Consider the following 9,274-nt stretch of genomic DNA (forward strand, 5'->3'; position numbering starts at 1 on the left):
CTATTATTGTTCAAAAGTTTATAATGGTCTCTATTATCCATGAATGAGTGAGATCATGTGGTATTTTTCCTTCATTGACTGGCTTATTTCACTTAGCATAATGCTGTCCAGCTCCATCCATGCCGTTGCAAATGGTAAGAGTTCCTTCCTTTTTAGAGCAGCATAGTATTCCATCATGTTGTTATCTTTCTTAAATCACATTTTCCCCACTTGCTCTTTTAAAAAAAGCTTTTAATTTACCAAAGAAGTATAATGAACTTCCATGTGCATTGAACTCGGCTTTAGCGGTTCAACAGTTTCCAAGTGTGGCCAACCTAGTTTCCTCCCTATCTGACCATCCACATCCCCAACCCTGAATTCCTTTGAAGCAAATTCCAGACATTTATTTCACTTGTGACTATTCCAGTATGTGTATCTAAAAGATAAGGACTTTTAAAATGCAGTTCCATTATATCTAAAATTTTATAGCAATTCCCTTAGTGACGAATATCCAGTCACTGTCCTCATGTCTAGTGTCTTATAAATCCATACTTTAAAAACAGTTTGGCCCGGCCGGCATGGCTTAGTGGTTGAGCATCTACTGTGAACCAGGAGGTTACCATTCCATTCCTAGTCGTCAGGGCATTTAACCAGGTTGCGGGATCGGTCCCCAGTGTGGGGCATGCAGGAGGCAGCTGATCAATGATTCTCTCTCATCATTGATGTTTCCTATCTGTCTCTCCCTCTCCCTTCCTCTCTAAAATTAATAAAAATATATTAAAAAATAAAAATAAAATTTGTATCAGGGTCCAAATAAGGTCTCTACATTGCAATTGGTGGATAGCTCTTGATTTCAGATTGGGAGAGGGGGAGAGAGATAGAAACATCAATGATGAGAATCATTGATTGGCTGCCTCCTGCACGCCCCGCACCGGGGGTTGAGCCCACAAGCTGGGCATGTGCCCTTGACCAGAATCGAACCTGGGACCCTTTAGTCCGCAGCTCTATCCATTGAGCCAAACCAGCTAGGGCTGGTGGATAGCTCTTTAAATCACACTACTCTAAAATGTTGCTATAGAGCAGCGGTTCTCAACCTGTGGGTCGCGACCCCTTTGGGGGTCGAACCACCCTTTCACAGGGGTTGCCTAAGACCATCAGAAAACATATATAATTACATATTGTTTTTGTGATTAATCACTATGCTTTATGTTCAATTTGTAACAAAGAAAATACATCCTGCATATCAGATATTTACATTACGATTCATAACAGTAGCAAAATTACAGTTATGAAGTAGCAACAAAAATAATTTTATGGTTGGGGGTCACCACAACATGAGGAACTATATTAAAGGATTGTGGCATTAGGAAGGTTGAGAACCACTGCTATAGAGTATAGGGGCCCCATTTTTCTCTTCGTAAAATGTATTTGTTGAAGAAACCAGTGTCCTTTAGAGTTTGCCAGAGTCTACATTTTGCTTATTGCAGCCCCTGCTGTTCCTGTGTTCTCTCAATTTCCTGAAAATTGGTAGTTGGCTCTTGTTTTTTTCCAATTCCTTACTGATTACAACAGTAGAAAAATAAACATTTCTTATGAGTCAGGGCTGATGCTTCATAAATAAGGGGTGAGAGGAAACAACTTAAGGCCTGGGTAGGACTTATTGCATAAATAAGGTCTGGGCCCCGGACAGGCTGGGGGGTGGGTCCAGGTTCTCAGATGGGCAGGTCTTCACTGGCAACACATTTAGGTGCCATGTGAGGAGACAGAGGAGGTTGAAGGTGACAGAGGCCTCAAGGCAGTCTTGGGACTCCTTCTTTGGGGCCTTCTAGAGACAAAGTCAGTGGCAGAGGTCGTCCCAGGGGTTGGGGCCTGCTGTAGGCTGAGCCGAGAAACAAACCTGGAGCTCAGAGTGGCTGTGGCATAGCCTGCGAAGAGGTTGGTCCAGGACACCCCCAGGGACAAGTCAGCCTTAGTTCCCAAGGACCTTCCGCAGCAAGTCTAGCTCCCAGGCCACGGGTGCTCCCACATCTGCAGCTGCCTCAGGTCCTTGGTTCTGGGGAAGAGGCGAGAGCTGCAGCTCCAGTCATTCAGCGAGAGCACATCTTCCCAGGTTTCATTGAAGGCTTCCAGCTCCCATGGTAATAGAGATTGGAACCCCTCCTGGTTATGGTGAGCTGGGAAGTAGGGACAGGGCCTGCTCTGGCCAAGCCCAGCACCAGGACCCAAGCTGGTAGCCATAGCTAAATCTCGAGTGCTTCCCCAGCCACATGGCTCTGCTCTTAGCAAGGCTCATTGGGCAGTCCCAACTGGTGTAAGTGAAAAAGTAAATGGCCTGGCCAGTGTAGGTCAATGGTTGAGCATCAACCCATGAACCAAGAGGTTGCTGGTTTGATCTCTGTCAGGGCACATGCCTGGGTTGTGGGCTCGATCCCCAGTAGGGCGCGTGCAGAAGGCACCCAATCCATGATTCTCTCTCATCAATGTTTTTATCTTTCTATCCTTCTCCCTCCCTCTCTCTCTAAAAAAAATAAAACTTTATTTTTTTTTTAAGAAAAAGCAAGTGGAAATTGGCATCTCTAGTTTAACTGAGAAGTCATGAATGGGTGGGGCCAGGTGAGCCTGGACCTGTGCCGAGAATGGAAGAGAAACTAAAATTTAATCACAGGAGATAGCCTGGTTTCTGAGAAGACCATTTCTGGACAATCTCCAGTTTAGGACTTTCTGTGGCCTTCAGCTAGCTGACTTTAGGAAGCCCCTGATTGAGGCTGAGGCAGTGGTGGGACAGGAAACTGGAGGACTCTCAGTGGAGCAGGAACTGGGGTACCTGGGTGAGGCTGCCTGTGCAGCAGAGAATTGTTTTTGTAATTTTCTTGTCAGATCACCCAATTGTTCATGTGTAGAAAGCAACTGATACTTGTGTGTTGATTTTTAATCCTGCAACTTGGCTGAATTCATTTATTCTGAAAGGTGTCTTTTTTTTTTTTTTCAGAATCTTTAGGGTTTTCTACATATACAATCATTTCATCTGAGGATATAATTTTACTTCTTTCCAACTTGGATGGTTTTTCTCTTTCTTGCCTAATTGCTCTGGCCAGGAGTGGTGAGAGTGGGCATCTCACCTTGTTCCTGATCTTTTTTTTTTTTTTAAATATATTTTATTGATTTTTTACAGAGAGGAAGGGAGAGAGATAGTTAGAAACATCGATGAGAGAGAAACATCGGTCAGCTGCCTCCTGCACATCCCCTACTGGGGATGTGCCCGCAACCCAGGTACATGCCCTTGACCGGAATCGAACCTGGGACCCTTCAGTCCGCAGGCCGATGCTCTATCCACTGAGCCAAACCGGTTTTGGCTTGTTCCTGATCTTAAAAGAAAAGCCTTCAGTCTTTCATCATTGAGTATGATGTTAGCTGTATACATTTTCACATATAGCCTTTATTATGTTGAGGTAATTTCCTTCTATTTCTAGTTTGTTGAGTATTTTTATCATGAAAGTGTATTAAATCCTGTCAGATGTTTTTCTGCATCACTTGAGATGATCATGGTTTTTTTGTCCTTTATTCTATTAATGTGGTATATCACATGGTAGTTGACTTTGAGGCATGCTCAGATTTGGGTTTGAACTTTTTGGTAAGAATACTTCATAAAATACTGTTCATTTCATCAGGAGGCACATGTTGCCCCATTCTCTCCCTTTGGGATATTAACAGCTTAGATCCATGGTTTTTTTTAGATCCATGATTTTATTGGAAGTTGCAAAATGGAGATATTCCGATTCTGGTGCTCCTTCTTTGGCAACTAGGATACTATAAAAAGAAACCTCCCTGTGTTGATGTGAATCTCCACGTGATAAATTGCATAGAAATAAACACACATACACACAGGAGCACATGTAAAACTGGTGTAGTTTGAACAAAGCCTATGGACTGTACCAATGGCAAGTTCCTGATTGTGATATTGTACTGGGGGAAACTGAGTGCAGGGTTCATGGGACCTTTCTGTACTATTTTTTAAAATTTATTTGAGAGAAAGAGAGAGAGAAACATCGATGTGAGAGAGAAACATGGATCAGTTGCCTCCCTCCTAGGAACCAAACCCGCAACCTGGGTATGTGCCCTGACTGGGAATCGAACCCAAGACCCTTTGGTGCAAAGGATGACACTCCAACCACTTGAGCCACACAGGCCAAAGGCTTCCTGTACTTTTTAAAAATTTTTTTGCAACTTCCTAAAAAGCTGTTTTTTGTTTTTTTTAAGTTAAAGAAACTTCCCTCATTTACTATTTGACTACCAGTGGTATAAGAAAGGCAGGACAAATGCTTAATTCTTTCCTTTTAGTTTTACTTACAATAATGAGCTGATGCCTTTGAATCCCCCAAGAGTGACTAATTTTTAATTATTATGAACTCGTTGATTTCAGTATATTTTTTGTTTCAGTGCATTATTATTGTTACTGATACTCAAATTCCCACCCACCCCCTTTTTGTTAATTCTTACCCGAGGATATTTTTCCATTGATTTTTAGAAAGAATGGGAGGGGAGAGACACAGCGAGAGGAACATCAATGTGAGAGACACATTCTGGTCATGAGCCCTTGACTGGAATCAAACCCGTGACTCTTTAGTCCACTGAGCCAAACTGGCTACGGCTCAAATTCCCATCTTTAGCCAGTAGGAACCTCCTCAAGTTGGCTCCTGAATCCTGACATGACCTTGAAATCTCTGATTGCTTCCTGTCTGATATGAGAGGGTGCTTCAGCTTCAGCCTGTACATGTCCTGCCCCAGTCCTGGAATCAGATGTTTCTCCAAAGAGCCCTGAGGCCCTTCACTGTGAAATGACATTTGGAGACCATATTCTGAGCACTCGGGGGGCTGAATGCCACTGGGATGGTCACTGTTTCTAGGTGTTTTCAATGGGTAGAGGTAGGAATAGGTTGACAATTTAAAAACACCAACATACAAGATCATATTTATGCCTTAAATTAGAATTCAGGACCACAGAGTTTCCACGTAACCTCATTTGTCTTTTTCTCGCCATGCTGAGAATCCTGGTTCTCAAAGACTCCAGGGAAGCAACTACTAATTTTGATTTTGTCACCCAGGACTAAAGCTAATCCTGATTGATGTGAGGGCGTCATGGGCCTGGGACAGCCCCTGGAGAGTGTCTGTTATTCACCAGAGCTGGGGCAAAGGACTGAAGTCAGAGAGCATGAGGAGCATGTGCAGGTTTGCACATTTTGCACATACGCTGAACCGGTTGCTCACTGCTCTATTAGGAAATGAAAAATCAGGGATACAGGTGAAGCCAGGGTGGGTGGAATGTGGTTTAAATGCAGTTCCTCACTTCCCCCCCACCCCCCACCCCAGAGGGCTCAGGGTCCTGGTGTTGGGTGTGAAGCCTTTCTTCACACTTCTAAGTTGTCTGCAGTCGTGAGCACCACTGTTCCACAGCGTTGTTCTGCATGGTTTTATATGTACTTCCTCTCCTGCATTCTTCTGCAGCTTGCTTTGAGCTGAAGATTGAGTCTGAGATTTATCTGTTAATATGTTCATTCTGGTTTTGTACATTTGTCTATCCATTCTTAATGGATAGTATTTCTGCTGTATAGTATTCCACTATATTACTGTGTCACAGTTTATCCATTCTTGTAGTGACAATCATCTAGCTCAGCTGTGGGCAAACTACGGCCCGCGGGCCGGATCCGGCCTGTTTGAAATGAATAAAACTAAAACAAGAAAAGACCGTACCCTTTTATGTAATGATGTTTACTTTGAATTTTATTAGTTCACACAAACACTCCATCCATGCTTTTGTTCCGGCCCTCCGGTCCAGTTTAAGAACCCATTGTGGCCCTTGAGTCAAAAAATTTGCCCACCCCTGATCTAGCTTGTGTACAACATCTTGCTATTACAGATATTCTTGTAGGTGTCTCCTAATGCATGAGTGGGTAAGAATTTCTCTAGGCCTGGCCAGTGTGGCTCAGCTGGTTGGAGCATCCTGTATATCAAAAAGCTGCAGGTTCAATTCCCAGTCAGGGCACATACCCAGGTTGTGGGTTCAATCCCTGATCGGGGTGCATATGGGAGTCAACCAATTGATGCTTCTCTCTCACATCAATGTTTCTCTCTGTCTCCCTCTCCCTTCCTCTTCCTCTAAAATCTAAATATATAAAAGCCCAAGTGACCGAACAATCAGTCAACTGCTTGCTATGACGTGCATTGACCACTAGGGGACAGACAGTCAACACACTGGATTGGGCTCTGTCCTGTCTGGATTGGACCTGCAGGGATGGGGCCAAAACTGGCTATCTGACATTCCCCATGGGGTCCCAGATTGCAAGAGGGTGCAGGCCAGACCGAGGGACCCCACTGGTACACGAATCTGTGCACTGGGCCTGTAGTCAAAAATAAAAAAAAAGTGCTGGCTGGTTTGGCTCAGTGGATAGAGTGTTGTCCTACAGACTGAAGTGTCCCAGGTTTGATTCCAGTCAAGGGCATGTACCTTGGTTGCAGGCTTGATCCCTGCCCTGGTCAGGGTGCAAATGGGAGGCAACCAATCAATGTGTCTCTCTCACATCGATGCTTCTCTCTTTTTGTCTCCCCCTTCCTTCCACTCTCTCTAAGAATCAAAGGAAAAATATCCTTGGGTGAGAATTAACAACAACGAAAAATAAAGAGAAAAAGAATTTCTCTAGGGTAGGCCAGGGGTAGGTAAACTTGTTTTGTAAATGACCAGAGTGTGAATATTTTCAGCTTTGGGAGCTAAGAGGCAAAAAAAAAAAAAAAAAAAAGTAGGTACTTATTTAATTAGAGAAAACAAGCTTTAAAAAATTCAAAACTTTATTTATGGCCATTGACATTTGAATTTCATATAAATTTCATGTCATGAAATGTTATCCCTTTAAAAAATTTTCAAACCATTTGAAACTGCTGCGTCAAAGCATGGGACACTTACAGGCTTTTGATAGGTGTCCCCACATCATCCTCCAAAAAGATTGAACCAGCTGGCCCTCCCACCAGCAAGTAGGACTTCACTTTGCCACAGTGTAAACCAACTACATTTTTGTGGCTCCCCGCCCCCCGCCCCCCTTTTTCTTTTTGGTAAGCAAAGCCCTATTTTCTTCCCCATTTGTATCAGGGCATCATCTGAAATCTGCCCGTGTGCAGAGGACCAGGTCCCCAGGACCAGGCTGATGCTAAAGTCCCCAGGTCCCCCCATCACTGACCCATCTTCCTCTACACACTCTGAAGCCCCATCAAGAAGAGCAGCGAATCATTTCTCAGGAACTAGGACCTAACAAATGCTTCTCACAGCTTACATGGGGTATGACAAAAGAGTAAGCCTGACCTTCCAAGTGGTCCTTAAAATAAATAACAAATCCTTCATTTTGACAAAGAAAATTGCTTTTAAAAAAAATACAGGATTCTGCCCTGGGTGGGTGGGTCAGTTGGTTGGAGTATCATCCTGATACCCGAGGGCTACGGATTTGATCCCTGGTCAGGGCACATACAAGGAGCCAACTAATGAATACATGAATGAGTGGGTGGAACAACAGATCAATCTTTCTCTCAAAATAAAAACAAAAACCCTACATGATTCGGATTCACCTTGAGGACAAATCAAGCTTTGCAGGAGTTGTTATTTGGAGGAAACGTTAAAGCCTTTGGTAAGCCAGAAACCTCACAGCTCCCCAGCAAGTAGACTTCCCTGGCTAGTGTGCCCCCTGTTCCTTAGAGCAGGGCTGGGACTGTAGCAGTGAGCACCAGGAATATGCTAACAGGCTCTTCATGTGGCTGAAGGCCCACAGGTGACCTGCATATCCCCGTTCATCCCCGCACCGCACTCAGGCACTCGGCTCTCTCTCTCACCCACTTCAGGCAGGTCCTGCAGAGCAGCCTGGGAAGACACCAACTCCCGTTAAGAAAGGCTAAGTTTTTTTTTTTTCTTCCCGTCTGGGATAATGCTGGCTGGGGTGGGAAAGGATGGAAAACAGGATGGGCCAGTGGGATGACTGGATCAGAGGAAATTAGAATCTTCCTCCTTTTGACACATGGCCAGTGAAGTCCCTGAATATCTAACTCCAGCTCTAGCCAGTGTGGCTCTGTTGGTTGGAGTGTTGTCCCGTGCACCACAGGTCTCGGGTTTAATTCTCTTACTCTCTCCCTCTCGCTTCCCCTTTCTCTAGGATTAAGGAAAAACATATATTTGGGTAAGGATTAAAAAACACACAACTCCATTTGTGTGAGAAATGGCAGAAGCTTAAATGGAAGGGGGAGTGGCTACTTTTCCCCTTTAGGCCTTTACTCTGATTGTGGTGTTTTCATTGAAAACATATGGCCTCGGGCCTTGGGAACTGGGTTCCTGGTTGAACATCTTAATGATCCTGGCGGCTGTATCAGGAACATTTCAGATTTGATTTCCTACTTACCAACCAGCAGGAGAAACAGATGCCTGCATTCTAGAGGGAATAGGGGGAGGATCTCTTTTTTCATTTAAAGCTCTAGTCAAAGGCAGAGCCTTGCTGCTGAGAGATTCCTTCTCACACTTCAATCAGGGACCAGTTCTAAGAACAGATCCACCCCAAGCCAGGCTGCAACTTGATGGCCAGGACTTGGCTGAGGAAAAGCTGGCCACCACCCTGCCCACCCTGACTCTCCCGCCAAAGCAGAAGTGGGATCCTGTCCGTGCCACCCCACTGAGGACTTTGCCAAGTGTGTGGGCACCTGTGGGAATGTGGAACTGAGACCTTAGAGGCCAAGTCTTGCTGATGGCATCTGTGATGTGGGTTTTAAGGAGAGAAGGATTCCCTTTCACCAATCTTTCTGCATTCCACTCACACAAAGGAATCTGCAGGCAAATTACAGCCTGTCTGGGCTGACTTGGGGGAGTCGGGCTGCCAACATTCTGGCCAGGCCTTGCCCCTTGTCCTCACAACAACCAGGGCTTGGTCAACATTCCCACTGTGAAAAGAGGTGGCTGGCCTGAGGGTGGGAGGTCTCAGTTTTGCCTCTAGGCTGAGGGTCTGAGCATCAGACTATGGAACTGAGCCACTTTCTGCCTGGCCCAGGCCAGCCCAAGCTTGGTCTCTGGAGACCTAGGGAAAGCCAGCTCCTTTCCCCAGCTCCACAGGGCAGGCATGTTTTCTGAATTTTCTGGCTAAACGGCCAGCTTCTCCAAAGGCACTGACTTCGCAGCCTTCACCTCACTCTAAAGTTTACCTTCTCTATGTGCTATATATAGCTCTCCTATCCATGGCCTAGACCTAAAAGAAAATAAATATGCACAAAGTCAAAG

This window comes from Myotis davidii, unplaced genomic scaffold (assembly GCF_000327345.1).
Source record: "Myotis davidii unplaced genomic scaffold, ASM32734v1 scaffold935, whole genome shotgun sequence".
Taxonomy (NCBI): Eukaryota; Metazoa; Chordata; class Mammalia; order Chiroptera; family Vespertilionidae; genus Myotis; species Myotis davidii.